We start from the raw sequence: 17,183 nt of genomic DNA on the forward strand, positions 1-17,183 counted from the left end.
GGACCATTCTCCAGGGGCTCCTGGACCTTCATTCTTCCTCTTCCTAGTCAGTCTAAGCTACAATAATCTAGTCATATAGCTAAAGCTACTTCAGCAGTGATCCTAATGATGAACCTAGAACGGTTGTGCAAGTATACTTATTATAATAGTACATTTCCGAATGCTCACTGCTGTAGTAGCTGCTCCCTCCATCTACCCCCTTATTTTAGTACACTTTTGTTGACAAGGTGAGTACCTTTATTTTTATATTCCTAGCATTGTCCTTGTTATGGCTTTAGCCTTCTTCTCTCTGTTGGAATAAAAACTCTGAAGGGCTTGGCACCCAAACTTGACTAACAATTTGGGTTTATGGAAGGTGCCTTGAAGCTTTGAAACGTAGCTAGCTGTTACATCCTTATATCACCTGTAAAGCTAAAGTTACTGAAGCAGTCATCTACTGTTATGGTAAGTTTACTTATACAACTGTACTTTATTTTTTGTCATTGCATCCAGTTTCACTTTTTGTATCCATATTTGCTTCCCGTATACACACACACACACACACACACACACACACACTATATATATATATATATATATATATATATATATATATATATATATATATATATATATATATATATATATTTGTATACATTTTTTATAGACTATCATGTTTCATAGGTCTTTGCCTGTTTTATACATTCACTTGTTTTACATTGCTGCATGTTTTTATTTTTATAAACTTTTGCATACTATTTACATTTTGTACCTATTGCATACCTTTATTTTTCAACATTTTTCTTATTATAATTGTTATTGATTTTAGGCCCAGTACATGACTGAAAGGGTTCTTTAAACCACTTTTCCTGACAGATAAACAGATAAAAAAACAGGAAACAGATAAATAAATATACACACCATTGCAGCTACATGCCGCTTTTTCTGATGAATTGCAGCTCTGCCACCTAGAGTGCATATACAGTATAAGTGACCTTATTATTGTACTTGGAAATTAGTCGATCACAGTTTTTTTTTTTACTGCAGTAGATGGTAGTTATATAGTGAATTGACCTGCAGTAGTCAAGATTTAAATATGACGAGAAGAGTGACTCAATGTTAACAGCAGCCAGTCAGCCTTCATGATGGTGTCACAATAATGTTGTCTGCTATAGATCCCTGTTACATACCTACAGATTTTAATTTGAGCAGTGTATATATAGCCTTTGTAGGCTGATGGTGGAAGAAGAAAAGTACAGTTTTGTACCTACCATAAATGTAGATGTTAGAGTGTATACACTGCTGCAGTCATTACACTTGGGTTATCCTGCCGTCAGACGGTTCCCCAGTCGGCCTGAGTTCCAAAGTCTTGGTCCTGCGTCAGTTGCTGTCACCTCCTCCCTGACGTCAGTGCAACAGGGGTATATAAGATGCAGCCAACGCCATTTTCTTCAGTTTTTCTTGCCCCAGATGTCAGGTGCCTCTAAATAGGTAGGCAATTCCAATTGCTAATAAAGCATACATAAGAAAAGCAAAAAACAACTGACAGCTACCAGCAAATACTCCCCATAGGTAGTAAGGGTAGAAGACATAGGTACGTACCAGCCAGTACGAGGGGAAGGAGGGAGGGTATACACTCGAACATCTACATTTATGGTAGGTACAAAACTATACTATGTTCATCGTGTTACAATGCTGCAGTCATTACACTTGGGTAGAGTCCCAAAGCTGAGGCAGGGTGGCTGGTTCTATAAGGCATTAGGGGTGGCTATAAGGCCCTGCAGCACTGCAGTGGCGAAGCCAGCTCTGGATTTAGAGTATAGAGGCAGATGGTAATGCTTGGTGAAGGTATGTACAGAACTCCAAGTTGCTGCTTCCAAAATATCCTTGGTAGGTACTCCCCTGAGGTAGGCAGTTGAAGTGGCTGTTGCCCTGGTGGAGTGAGATCTAATACTGCTAGGTACAGGTTTTCCATGGTATGTGTAGCAGAAACGTATGCAATGTCCTATCCATTTTGAGATAGTCTGTTTTGAAATGGCTTTTCCCTGTGCTCCTGCAGCATATGCTACCAATAATTGCTCAGATTTTCTGAAAGCTTTGGTTTTGTCCAAGTAGAAGTGTAACTGCCTGTGAATGTCCAAAGAGTGCAGTAGTCTCTCCCCTTTATTCTGTGGTTTAGGATAAAAAGTTGGCAGGTGAATAGTTTGGTTTAGAGCCACACTGGATACCACCTTTGGCATAAACATAGGGTTAGTTCTTAAAGACACCCTGTCCTGGTGGAAAATGAGGAAGGGTTCCACTGCCATTACTGCCTGTAATTCTGAAACTCTTTGTGCTGATGTTATTGCCAAGAGCAGAGCAGTTTTCCAAGAGATATATTTTAATTCTGCTGTGTTAGCTGGCTCAAAAGGAGGTAAAGTTAGTTTTTCCAAAACAAAGTTGAGGTCCCAAGTTGGAGTAGGTGCTCTATGGGGCGGTCTTATGTTTTTAGCCTCTCTGAAGTACTGTTTTAACAGAGGATTAGAGAAGATTGGTGGATCCATGTTGTAATGAGCAGAGATGGCAGAGGTGTGGATCTTTATGGATGAGAAGGAGAGGCCTTTGTCCAGCATCTCAGTTAAGTATTGTAGTATCTGAGGAATGTTTGGGACAAGAGGGTCAAGGCTGTGAGCTTGGTTCCAGGCACAGAATGTCTTCTATTTATCCGAATAGGCTTTCCTGATACTAGGCCTTCTGGCCTCCAGAATGACATCCATAACAGCCTTGGAGAGAGGCATTGCTTGCTTGACTAAGGAATCTTCCATGCAGCTAGGTTTAAGATCTTTAGCTGGCTGTGTAGTATTTGATTGTTGTGCTGGGTCAGCAGATGTGGGATTTGAGGCAAAATCCAGGGTTGTTCTTGTGCTAAGCTCCTTAACATTGGGTACCAGTGCTGGCGTGGCGAGCCTGGTGCAATCAGGATCATCTTTGGCTCTTCTTGCCTGGCTTTTATGAGTACCTTTGGCAGGAGAGGCAGTGGTGGGAAAGCGTATACTTGTAGGTTCTCCCAGCTGAATGAGAGGGCATCCACTTTCCATGCTTGTGGATGGTAACTCCTTGTGCAGAATTTTTGTAGCTGGCAGTTTATTGGGTATGCAAACAGATCTATGTCTGGGCTCCACCATTTTTGTGTTATCATTCTGAATATTTGTGGATTCAATTCCCATTCATGTGGATCCATGATGTTTCTGCTTAAGTCGTCTGCCAGTGTGTTTTTCTCTCCTGGCAGGAATTGTGCTTGCAGATGAACTTGAAGGTTTATAGCTGTGTTCCACAAGATCATAGCTTGTCTGCATAGGGGGTAGGAGTGAGTACCCCCTTGCTTGTTTATGTACCACATAACTGTGGTGTTGTCTGTCTTTAGCAGTAGTTGTCCTGGATGCAGCAGGTCCTTGAAAGCTATAAGGGCATTTTGTACAGCTAGCATCTCTTTTTGATTGATGTGAAGATGCCTTTGTTCTGCGGGCCACGTGCCCTGAATACATTCGCCTGTCATGTGTGCTCCCCAGGCGTAATCCGATGCATCTGTTGTCAGTGTTTGCCTGGCTGTGGGTTGTGTAAAAGGCTGTCCCTTGTTGAGGTGACAAGCTTGAGCCCACCACTGAAACTCCTGTTGAAGGCAAGGGATTAGTGGTATAACTGTTTCCAAACTTTGACAGTGCTGAGACAATACATTCTTTAGGTACCATTGTAGTTTCCTCATATGCAGTCTGGCATATGGAATTAGTAGTATGCAGGATGCCATGTAACCCAAGGCCTGCAGAATTTTTCTTGCAGGGAGTTGGGTCTTTTTTGCCATCAATTGAAAGTATTGAGTCAGTTGTCCTTGCTTGTCTGGCGTGAGATAAGCCATCTGGGCTGTTGTGTTCAAGCTGGCACCCAGGAATATAATCCCTTGTGAGGGCACTAGTTTTGATTTATTTTTGTTTACTGTGTACCCCAGACAACTTGACTTTTTTACAAATGCCAGATGCTTTAGAAGAATGTCCTTGCTCTCTGCTTGAATCAGGCAGTTGTCCAGGTACGGATAAATTTGAATTCCTTTCTGTCTGCAAAATGCAATTACTGGTGCCAGGCACTTTGTGAAGACCCTGGGTCTAGTAGATAAGCCAAAGAGCAGTGCAGAGAATTGGTAGTGCATTGAACCAGCTATGAATCTGAGGTATCTTCTGCAGTTTTATCTGACAGGGACATGCAGGTATGCCTCCTTGAGGTCCAAAGTCACGAGCCAAGCTTTCTTGCCCAGCATGGGAAGAAGCTGCTGTAGTGTCAACATTTTGAATTTCGGAACATCCAGGTAAGTGTTTAGAGATGAAAGATCCAGAATGGTCCTCCAGGCTTTGTCCTTTCTGGGTACCAAAAAGAGTCTTGAGTAAAATCCTTGTCCTTGCTCCTGTAATGGTACCTGTTGAATAGCTCTCATATCCATGAGTGCTGTAATTTGTTTTTGAGCCTCTGCCCATTGATTTGGTGACAGATTTGGCATTCCTTTTAACCTTGGCAGAGTGTGAAATTGGAACGTGTAACCTTGAAATACAATGTTGAGAACCCATTTGTCTTTGGTGATCATTTGCCAATTGTGGTAGAAGAGTGCCAGTTTTCCTCCCAAGGGGGCTGCCAAGAGGGATTTGTTTGGCAGCTGTAGTTGGGAAGTCATTGGAACTGCTTTTTATATGATTGGGGTCTGTCTTCCCCTTCTTTCTGGCCTGATGCAACCCATTATCGAGGCCTGTAAGGACCTTGTGTTTGACCTCTACCTCTTGGACGTCTGTATCTTCCCCTTTGAGGTCTGTCTGTTATTGGAAAGGAACAATTCTTAGTTGGCCAGTTTCTGCTAAATCTAGGAGGCTGAACCTGTAAGAAATCCTTCACTGTTTGCATAGATTTTGCCTTATCCTCCATTTTCTTTAATACCTCTTCTGCCTTAACTCCAAATAACACATCCTGCTGCAAAGGTGCATCCAATAATTTTGCTTCAACATGATCTGGTAACGTATGTTCTTTTAACCAAGCATCTCTTCTAATGACAGAGCCTGTAACTGCTGCTCTGCAGGAGGCCTCTAGAGAATCAAAACCACTTTGCAAAGTATGCTTTCCCACTTGTTTAGCTGCATGCAATGAAGCCTGCATTTCTTTAAAATTAGGAGGATCTGATTCTGGAAGCATTTTCTGTTTTAACTGAGACAGTAAAAATTGCTGATATTTTAGCATGTGAAACTGGCAATTTAAGGCTCTCATTGCTAAAGTTGCAGACGTATATACTTTCTTTCCCCATCTGTCTAATGCTCTGGAATCTGTCAGAGGGAACTGGATTCTTGGCTGATGAGGCCTTAACTCCTTTGGGTCCCTGAGAAATAGTTTCAGGGTCAACTACAGGACTTTTATACAGAAATTTATGTGAGTCAGGTACTCTGTAGTATCTGTCAGGTTTAACAGGAGCTGGACGTAAGGAATCAGGATTTAAGCTGGATTCAGTATACACATCATCCACAATATCTAACACTGGCAGAATAGCAAGGGGTCTGTGTTGAGGTAATAAAAGGAAGTCTCTGAGCCTTTTCTTGCATTCTGAGTAATCCTGGCCTTCCCAGTGGAAATGCTCCCTCATGGTATGTAGGGTTTCCCCAAAGGAGTAGTCCTCAGGTGGTGAGACTGATGGAACTGATTCTTCAGTATCAGAATCCTCAAGGGGCTAAAGAGTATCCTAGGTCTGAGGATGAATCAGAAGAGATAGACACCTGGTCAGATGAGTCATAGTCTGCATCCTGTCTAGGCCTTTTATCAGGAGGGGGATGTGACCCCCTGATCAGAGTGATTAGGTTTTCGGCCATTTTGAGCATTTGTTTCTTAGGCATGGAGGCCTGCCCTGGAGAATGCTGTATTTGCTTCTTTGATTTTAAAGGAGGCTTAGACTTAGCTGAGGGTTTAATGCTTAACTGAGTAGGTCTGAAGACACCTTCTGAAGCTACTTCGGATCCCTCTGAAAGGTTAGTCTCGGTAGGCTGAAAAAATTGTGCATCCGAAGGCCCAGCCATCTCCACGTGGGAGTCAGAGGAAGCCTGTGGTTCTACAGAAGCAGTCATAAGGGGCTGCAAAGGCGCCTCGCTGAAAACCAGAGAACCAGCGACTGGCCTAGAAGAGGCTTTGTTGTCAGTTTTGAGCCTCGGATGCCTATCCTTGTCTTTGCGCTTTTTGTGCATTCCAGTCGTCGGAAGTTCCGACAGCATGGTATAATTGAATTTTCTACCAAAATAATGTCGGGCAAAATCAAACCAATGTTTAATAGTGCGCTTGTTAAACCTAGCACAAAACCGACAACCAGTGACGTCATGGTCTGGGCCTAGGCATGGGATACAATAGGAATGGAAATCCTTATGAGGTATTTGTTTCCCACAAGAAATATAGTTATTAACCTTTACTAACATCGGACTGAGGCAAGAAAAAGTTTCCCCAACAGGGTACTTAGCTTTGTAGAAGACTTTGGTTCTGGATTCGGAATGAAAATCTCAGGAGACTGCCGACCGGCACTTGCGAACTGCTTTTGCTTCGGGCACCACGCAGCAAGAGAGACTGAAGAAAATGGTGCCAGCTGCATCTTACATACCCCTGTCTCACTGACATCAGGGAGGAGGTAACAGCAACTGATGCCTGACCAAGACTTTGGAACTCAGGCCGACTGGGGAACCACCTGACGGCAGGATAACCCAAGTGTAATGACTGCAGCAGTGTAACACAATGAACATCGATGAATTACAGTGTATATTCAATGGTCAGAAGTAGAACCCTTTCCCAAGGGATTTTTTGCCTTCCTAATTAGTAAATCATATTTTTTAACAAGCATTCAGTAATGTTGATACCATTCCTTCTGTTGTGTGAATGTGAATGGAGTATGCCAATGCTGGATCAGATCATACTCCTATGTACCTGTAAGCCTGCATATTTTCAAGTCAGGTTCCATCTGACTGAAAACACGGTATTCATCTTTGCATATACTAAGACATTTCTGAGTGTTGAATAACATATACCCAGTCTTACTGAAATGGGCTATAGGCCTCATATGTCCAAGACCATGACAGAGGTGAGTCAGATTGCTGCTGAGAGTATTACTGATGAACAGAGGTGAATTTCACATGGTCTGGATAGACATATAATCTGCATACATGCTGCATACATACATCTCAACTGCCAAGATTTTTGCAGAATGTCCAGATTTTTGCCTCATATTTTTAGTCTGTTCCGCATAAAATTTGTGGTTTTCTAGCAAACCACTGATGCCTGAAGTCACTAAGTATTGACAGACATTTTCATTTCAGACTTTGTATCCTTCATAAAATGCATTCTAGTGCAAAACCTGTTATTCTATCACCTTTCTAAATTTGTAAGAGCTATATTTAAAATCTGTCCCTGATTTTGGGCTTTTGTTACCCCATTATTTTTGGCTTTGTCCAGATTTCTTGCATGAAGAGGTTGAGATCTATATCTGCATACAAAAGTATGCTAGTATTCTAAATGGTGATTACCAAAGAAATGATGAATGAAATGAATAAAAGAGCCCCCATTCTCAGCTTAGAAGTACTTCAGAAGTTTACATTTCTAGTCAAACCTAAAGTATTAAGTAATGCTTCAAAAAGTAATGCATGGTTCACTGAGATGAATGCCTTATTAAAGTCAGCAAGTATGGCATCATTGAGCTTGTCTGTGTCCATTGTTCTAATCATATTGTCTTCGAGAGATAACAATGCAGATGTTATACTGTGATCCTTTTGTAATCCATGTTGTAGACTTGCTTTCTGGACATGTTTGGATAGAGTTAAGAGTAATACAGTTGACCTTTATGAACCACACTGTGAGTTAGATTATTGTATGATAATAGGTATAATGTTAGCAATTTCCAGATTTTAGGAAAATATCATAAAAGTAAGAAGTGGCAGTTATGTGCCTAAGAAGCAAAGGAATGAAACTAAAACACCTGAAAAAGGTTAGGTTGAAGTCCATAGATCCTGTTTCTTTTCTCTTAACCAATAGTCTTAGACAGAATGACTCTGTAAAGTAAAGGTCTGAGGTGAATGCACATGCACTAGATGTCATTTTATTAGCATATTAGCCAGAGGTGAACTGAGATGTTAACGTATTTGCAAGTGATTCCTCTTTATATGTGTGAATATATATATATATATATATATATATATATATATATATATATATATATATATATATAGGTCTACTATGTAATTTCGAAAAGTCAAAATCTCAAATATCAGAATCCCGACATTCAGATATTCGAGATTTTGAAATCTCAAAATGCAAAAAAAACCCAAAACTAAAACAAAAAAAGTTAGACATCACATTGCGCCCCTCCACACCCCCTGCTACTTAAATATACCCACTGCAAGATCACAGTAAAGTGAAGAGAAAGGTAAAGTTACCGTTCCGCATTGTTGGGTAATCTCAATTGTTTAACTTTGAGATTTCAAAATTTCGAACATCTGGATGCCGGGATTCTGATGTTTGGGATTTTGAGATTTCGAAATTAAGAAGGGTACCTATATATATATATATATATATATATATATATATATATATATATATATATATATATATATATATACACATATATATATATATTTAGCCTTAGCTGTGACATAAGGCCAGTTAGTTAAAGCTAGTTCATTTCACCACTGGGTTTGACAACACTCACAAAAAGATCTGTAAGAGATTACCTTACTTCTACAATTACATATTAAAACACTAGCCATTGGTGCAAAAGGCTGTGGGTGCTATTCCCACACCCAATAGAATGATTACTGGCACTGCAGTGCAGCATAAGGGGGATGCTGTATTCCTGAGTGTGTTGCCCTTCAGATAAGATGTAACCGAGGCCCTATCTGCTTGAGACTTGAGTGGATGGTAACTCCAGCAGATGTAAAAAATCCAACAGCACCTATCAAAAAGATTAGGGGAAGTTCCCCAAAGCCCTGGCCAACCTTTCCCTAGTAATATAAAAACCACCTCAGGTCTTCACTGAAGAGGCTACTAATCTAGTGGAATTAACTCGGTTAACAAAGGATAAATAGAATAAAGGAAAGAAAGATTTTATAAATACTCTGTTTCTAGATTCTCAGCAAAAATACATTAAAAAGATGTTGGCAAATCAACAAAGCAGAAAAAAATACATATATACACACACACACACACACACACACACACACACACACACACACACACACACGCATGCACACACACATTAAAAAACAACCAATAAGGTGTGTATTGTTCTACTCCTACTCTGTCACAAAGAAATGGAATTCTATCCCTCTGCAAATTAGATCTCCAGCTTCAAATAACTATTAAACGACTGGGTGGCCTAATGGTTAAGGTGTTTGCCTTACAAACACAGGGTGCAGGGTTTGAGTCTCACAAGGGATAATTGGCTAGGCTTAAAAAAATGGCTCGCAAGGGCAGTTAGCTTAGTACCAACCTATGAACCTATATAAATAAGACTTGGCTCTGCCCCTGCACTACCCCAGTCTGAAATAGTCCCCCCTTCCTTCCACCCCCAACATACATTTTACTAATTCCTTCTCTCCAAAAATATTATCTAGTCATCTCTGTTCCAAAGAATGTACTGTGCATGTTTAATGTAATCTCTGTAATCCGCAACTTGTGGATACTTAAATTACTGACAATGTTCTTTTTCACTATGTATATATAGGTTCATACTATATGAAATTAAGCTGAATTTTTACTTATTTAATATGTTGTTCTTCTGCATTACATTTTGTAATAACTTTATTTCACTGTAACCATATTAATCAATATGGAGTTTTTCATTTTTCTCCCCAGGCCTTCGCTGAAAATGGGGTATTATCAATATTATCCTAGTCAGAATTTCCCAATAAACAAATGCCAAATAAGTAAAAATAATATATAATATATATATATATATATATATATATATAGAGAGAGAGAGAGAGAGAGATACACACACACACACACACATATATATATATATATATATATATATATATATATATATATATATATATATATATATGTCGATATATATAGATATAGATATGCATACAAACCAGTAACAATTTAACTAATTGCAGAATAACACTGCTATTGTAGTGAATGTTTCCTCTTCTGTAATGTAAAAGCTTTGGCAAGGCAGGCTGCATTTACATTTTAGATATAGTTGCTTGTTAGTGAGAATTCATTCAGTTTCAGTGGAGTAATACTTGTGAAGGATATACTTACCTGGCATTGTGTTGACATTATCACTTTTAGGAGTATGCTTCTGACCTTTTCTGCAGCTATTTCCCCTTGTTGTGGGCTCTTTGTAATATGCTTTTATTTTATTTTACGTACTTTTCTTCTGATATCCTGGTCGACGGCTTGCTTTCATATACATCATCCTACCCTGAGGTCCATGCTTAGTGGAAGTATATTCCAATGTAACCCTTCATCAGATGCATACCTCTCAACCTGCAGACATTGAAAAAAAGGAACAAAGACCCTTGAAATACAGTTTAGCATATAATTCTGCCTGCTTCCAGTAGGAATGTGGGATACTACTCAGAAACATGTTAAAAGACAGAGAGTGATAAAATGTTAGAAAATTATAAACACATTATCAAAGAGATGATGTAAAAACTGAACTGTAGACTTTAATGAATTGTATCACAAAATTCTACAGCAAGGTCATTTACTTTTGTTTCAAAAAAAGGGAGTTGTAAGACATATGTCCCCTTTCTTTATTTTGCCACTAGTATGTTGGTCATGTAGTACTGTTATCTGTGTACTAGACAGCTTCATAAATCATGTGATGAGGGAAAGTCAGAAAATTGTGTGACATTGTAAATCAGGTCTGAAAATAAGAACATTCCCCCAAGATAGGGACAGTTGGGAGGTCTGAAGATTCTTTCTCCTTTTTCGGTGAAGAAAGCCTTTTGGCTACTTAGGCATGTGTCTTCCCCATACTAGGTCCATTATTATGTCCTTGCTTATCCGGGAAGCTAGCATGAAATAACGTGCCGTGCACATGCTTGCATACTGTTGTGCATGCAGTGCACAGTATGGAAGGGACAGGTGCACCACTAAAGGGCTAAATGGAGATAGAGCACAGAGAAAAAGGGAAGAGATCCTCCACCCCATTTTTTAATTTTCTCCCAGGGAGCATATACATCTCTCCATAACCTTATTGTCTCTCCATTCTCTTTAGTTCAGTCCTCCTGCTGCTGCACTTGGCCCTCACTGAAAACCACTAGCAGAGTGGATGTGCCCTCATCCCACCCTCCAGAATTTATAGCTATCAAAGGCCTTTGATCATACCTGTTTCCACTCCCTAGCTTGGCTCTCCAGCTGCCTGAACTCATCACCAGACCCTAGTCATAGTCAAGAACAAGCCAATATGTTCTACCCATAATGGAGCAAAGACTCGAGCTCGAAACAAAGTTTTTTCATTTGTGACCTTCCATGGTTTTCACTCTCTGTATATTCCAAAACACAAATTTTTATTTGAAGATTTATGAGGACAACCAAGGATAGTTCACTTATGAACTCAAATAGTTTTTCAAATTTAGAGATGACATCTGCGAAAAGCAGAAACTTACTAATGATATTAGTAATTGATCCTGAAAATTGATCCTGTAGTTGGTGATCTGGGAACCTTTGCTGACAATGATCTGTCCTTTACTGAATGTATATCCACTGTTGTAAGGATGTTCTTTTTCATTGCACAACTTAAATGTAAAGGCGTTGCATCCAGGTCAAGGAGTGTAATCATTCCACCCCTGGACCTGGATGTATGTGCTCTAACATTTGTCGGAACTGGAATGACCAAAGTGCTTTCTCACTAAAAAAAAAAATAAAGGAACTAAATCATAAAAACTGCACATACTATCTCAAAGACTTGTCCCTTGAAGTATCATATGCCTTGCATATAGAGCTTCAGCAGACCCTATTCTGTCAGAACTGTTTCACATCCATTAGTCCAATGGTATCATAAACAAAAGATCACAGGACTTCAAATCTGTTCTGCAAAATAAGCAGAACACGTTGGAGGGAAAGTTACGTATTACAGAGACTTGTGCTTCTATAGAACCATCTTCAACTCCAGATAAAGCAAAGTACTTTCTTACTCTATTTAAACATAATTTGGATAAATGTATGGATAACCGTAAGTTTATTTATTTATTTTACATTTGTTAACTGGGTAGAGTCCGGCTGGGCAAGTAGTCCGTTTTCAGCGGAGACCTGGGGAGATAAGCTCCATAACAATAGATCAAAAAGATTACAAAAATGTTTAAAAGATTTACAAACAATATACAAAAAGTTTGATAGTTGCCAACAATCACAATTTACAAAAAGGTGAATGTAAAACAGAAAACATTACATTTCTTAAGCCTTATTACAGACAGTAATATGAAACTCATTAAATATATAACTAAAAACCATTGTGGTATTTTCATTTAGTAGAAATAAGATACGAAGATAGCAGAATAGAAAACATTTGATCAAAGGCATGAGAAACTAGCCAGGAGTATTACAGGAGTATAGCCATTGTTGAGTAAGGTATTCCTTTAGGAGTTTTTTGAAGCTATTACGATCTGTAATAGGTTCCACTGTTTGCCTGCTTTGAAGGAGAAGAGAGAGTTACCAAAGTAATTATGGGACTTTGTAACCTTGAGTATAAGTTTATTGGATGATCTAAGGGTCTTGCGGTTGGTATTTAGTTGCACTAGGTTGGAGAGTGCAGGGCAGTTTTCAGGTTTGTGGATAATAGTGGGCAGTGGTGAGCTGACTGAGCAATAACAGATTGGGAAATTCAAGCCAGTGTAATTTCTGAAGAGCAAGGCAATGATGGGTCCTGTTTGGGTATATTATCAGCAAATTTTGCTATTTTGTTATAGCAGGAATCAAGTAGATGTAAATCAGACTTGTGCAGTTTAGTGAAACGTTGAGAACAGTAGGGAAGGGTAGATAGGAAGTGGGATCTGGCTGTGGCTAGTCTGGCATTTTGAGTAAGGTAAGGTTTAGCCCTATATAGAGCACCAAGTCAAGTTCACCCCTGATTTAGCACCCCTGTCATTCATTGATAGGAGAGACATATAAATGTCCCAGCATATCCTTGCTCTGCCAGTTTCTGGGTTATTCATATGCAAAATGTAAGGGTTAGAAACTACCGTGAAAATATAGGGCTAGGCTTCTTAAGATTCTCCACAGATCAGTAGCCCAGTAGTAACTATGAACCTGTGAACCTATATTACCTTTGTTGTCCATTTCTTTACACTATGAAATCTAAGAGAAAAAAGCAGAAAAAAGTAGAATGCAGTAATTGAAATGCTATACATTAAAAATTACACTTTTTTATCAGAAATCCTTTTTATTAAAGCACTTTTCAAAGTGAAATACTGTAGTGTTTTAAAAGCTCATATGATTTTGGACCTTTTTCTCTGACTGATTTTGGCTTTGTCTCTGGCAAGCAATCTATGACTGATGCATATTTTATATACTATTACACATTGTACCTTACGTACCGAAGCCAGGTCTGTGCTTTTTCATACTCTCTTTTGTCCCTGGGGTCTCCTCAGGGTATTTGCCCTCAGCATCTCTTTCTGCCTTTCTAAGACTCCAGATAACAATTAAGGTGTATTATAGCAAACAATTTACATAAGTGTTGCCATCTTGCTTAATGTGCAGAACTGGTCATTTCTCACTGTAACATTGGATTCTGAATGACAACACACTCACCTAATTTGTTCTTGTTCTCAGATTATTAACAAAATACAGACTTGCAGTATTTTGTTTCAGTATTTTTCATAACATAAAGGTGATTTAGGTAAAATATAACAGTTTTCTGCATTATTTAAAGAAAAACTTGACAATTTTTTTTTCCTAAAATATAAGGGCATTTGCATGTTATTCTGAGAGGGATGCAATCCTGACTGAAACCTAGGTGACTGTGGTTCAATCAGTGACCCCAGCATTGGAAAAGCCAGGCAGCGAGGAAGAAGAATGAAGGGGCATGGCCTGGTCACTGCTCACATAGGGAAGGGAAAGTTGCAGGTGCTTGGAAAACACACTGGGATCATGTGATGCCTCCAATGGAGACTGGAGAAACCACCTCCTGTGCCTCAAAGTTAGTAGGTGGGGCTGCTTTCTGGCAATTTTCCCTTGTGGAAGCAAGAGAATGTCCACCCCAGTCAACTCATTGCATGCTCCCTCCCCCCATGCTTAGCTGAGCATCTGCGAGGATGCAAGGCTACAAGAAGAAAAAACTTTCAACGTACCCCTGATGGTTGCCAAAATGATGGTCCCTCTCAGCTGAATCTTACCTCAGTTCTGAGGTCAGAAGTGAGTCATTTGGGAATGCTGATCAACAGGCAATGGGGACAAGGACCATGTCTTAAAAAATATTAGGGCATTTGCTGTATTTCATGTCTTTTCAGTATAAAGCTTCTAAAATTAAACCTGTCCTGAGGAAAGGTGAGCAGGTGGTAACACTGAATTATATGGACGGATGAGCCAAAGATGAGGTGGCGTACAAAACATGGCTTGAAATTCAACATGGAGTTTTTACATTCTGAACTACTGACCATATTCTCTCTCTGATTTTCTCTCTCTCTCAGTCTCTGCCTGCCACTGTTTTTTTATGCAAGTGGCTGTATACTATCTGCATCAGTACAAAAACAATGTGGGAGTCTATACCAAACAAAGCTATTCAGTATTCTAATTTTGCTTATGAATGTCTTACCTTTTTGAGATATCACATGTAGTCTAGGTTCATAGGTACTTAGTAGGTTAATGATCCCATAAGGATGTTCAGAAGCTTAGCCATACATTCCCCATAAGTACAGTTCTACTGCCACTGCAGAAAATCAATTTCTTCCCTAGTTAAGCAGCCAAGGGATAAAACAGAAATAACGAATTATGAAATATACTGCAAGAAGAAATTGAGCGTCTTTAATTTGTATTCACTGAGGTGGTGTTAGGAGAGGAAAAGTGCTGAACGTTTTTTTTTAAGTAATAAACTAGCAGAGAGATGCAGCGCCTCAGATCTCTCAGATTGAGTTTGTTTCCTGGCCTATGTTTCTCTCTGTACAGATTGTGTATTTTCTCTTTGTATCTGTGCATGGATGCCCTCTAGGTTCACAGGTTTAGCCAGTGCTGTGACATAAAACAATAAAGCCTTGACAGGCGAACCGAGTTAGATTAGCAATTCAGGCATCTCAGGCACTGTCAGGAGAAGGATGTGTGAGCCTATCCTGTGGAGGAAGGCATGCACTTGGACATCCATTACATTTCAGCCATAATGAATGATGTGCACATGCAGGGGAGGCATTTTCCTAAGTGGGAATGGGAGTGGATATTGGTTGAATCACTGTGAGGTTGAGAAGATATACCAGCACATATTCACTGAATGTGCAACCCCTGAAAGGTGTGTCCATAGGAAGGGAGACAATTGGCTAGGGCAACACTCCTCAGCAATATGGCACTGTAACAGAAGCCTGAGTTTCCTCACTGGCCCAGAGCATGGGTCAAGTAAGTCTGGTAAAGAAATAGGAGTGGCCAGTAGACTCAGGGAATGAGAAAAGGCTCTAGTGGCAAATTATAGCTAGATGTCAAAATATACAAAAAGATGCAGAGGTGTGTGTGTGTGTGTATGTATATGTGTGTGTGTGTGTGTGTGTGTGTGTGTGTGTGTGTGTGTGTGTGTGTGTGTGTGTGTGTGTGTGTGTGTGTCTGTCTGTCTGTCTGTGAGAGACACATAAGCCCCCCACCCACTCCGGGTTTATCCTGTCCTGTGCTTCTCGTTTTGTTGTAGTCTCCATGCCCGCTGTAATTTTAAATAAAACTTAGTGGTTTCTGACAGTGGACAGATGGATAAGCAAACTAGCTAAGTAGCTTTTGCAAGCCAAATTGGAACTATACAACAGTAAGGTGATACAGAGTATTTGACTGGAGAAAAGATGATCATAATGATAAACAATGGACTTTGCATAAGTGCATATCTACAATAGCATGTGAAATAGTTATGTAAGCAGACAGTTCTTTGTTGCTTATTGACCATTTTTTTTTCACTTGTACAGTCTGTCATTTATTTTAATTAGGCAGATAGGCTGACAGACAGACAGACAGGCAGACAGACATAACTTATAGATACATTTTTCCGACATAGTCCAGTGTTATTTTTATTTAGAAATGAAGATGTGTAGACAGACAGAGAGACAAACAGAAAGACAGACATGCATCTAATTAGATGCCTTAACAAACAGATAAATAGACAGGTCAGACTGACAGACAGAACAGATGAATAGATAGATTAGTTATTAATTCTGATGATAAGGTGTCTACTGTCCCACTTAATCCCCAACATAGCTACATTTTTTAAGATGGTGAGAATGGGGATGACAGGGAAGGCACAAGCCCCACCACCAATGAAATTAACAAAAAAGCTTCTCATCAGTTCTCAAAAGCTATAAGAAAGATGCAGCAGCTGTCAAATTATGCTGCCAGCAAAATATTCTGACAGCTACACAGATGCACCAGTGGCATACAGTTTCTTTTTTATCATTGACAAGTAATCTACAATATCACAGTTTAGAGAAACTACTACGCAAAAGTATTCCTAAGCTATGGGGACTCCAAAGCAACTACTGAAACATAAGCTAACTGCAGCTCCCATACTTAACACTTACAGATAATGTACACACACTTACATATATGCGTGTAATATGAGACCAACCCTAAAGTTTTTGCTCCTCAGGGTAGACTGTATTCCATTAAGCCAGTTGTTCTGAAGCCCACATAGTCCACTTGGCAATTTGATGTTCTCCACATTAAAAATCAGGAAATGAACTTAAAAGTCAGGTCATCAAAGACAAAGCTATATGTAGTTTAACTGTACTGGAGAGCGAATCATTCTTGTTTAAGTACATTAAAACCAGGAGAGTTGTAGGAGGAAAGATTCAAAAGGGTGAGCAGCATGCAGTATTAGTAGATCAGAGTCCAAGATCATGATATAATTAGTTAGACCAAATACAATTTCTTTTCTGATCTGTAATTCACATTGCTTGCTTGGAAGCCAGTACAATTATACAACATTTGAGTATTTTCAGATGACTTCAATTTGCTTTCCTTTATGGTTTAAACAATGATTA

General features: G+C 39.4%; 1 protein-coding gene across 1 annotated transcript in view; it reads left to right on the forward strand.

Annotated features, from left to right (window-relative positions):
* LOC122792348 overlaps positions 1-17,183 on the forward strand; it is a 461,671-nt gene that overhangs the window by 146,387 nt on the left and 298,101 nt on the right. The window lies entirely within an intron of this gene.

The sequence above is a fragment of the Protopterus annectens genome, chromosome 1.part2 (assembly GCF_019279795.1).
Source record: "Protopterus annectens isolate FY-2018-M chromosome 1.part2, PAN1.0, whole genome shotgun sequence".
NCBI lineage: Eukaryota > Metazoa > Chordata > Ceratodontiformes > Protopteridae > Protopterus > Protopterus annectens.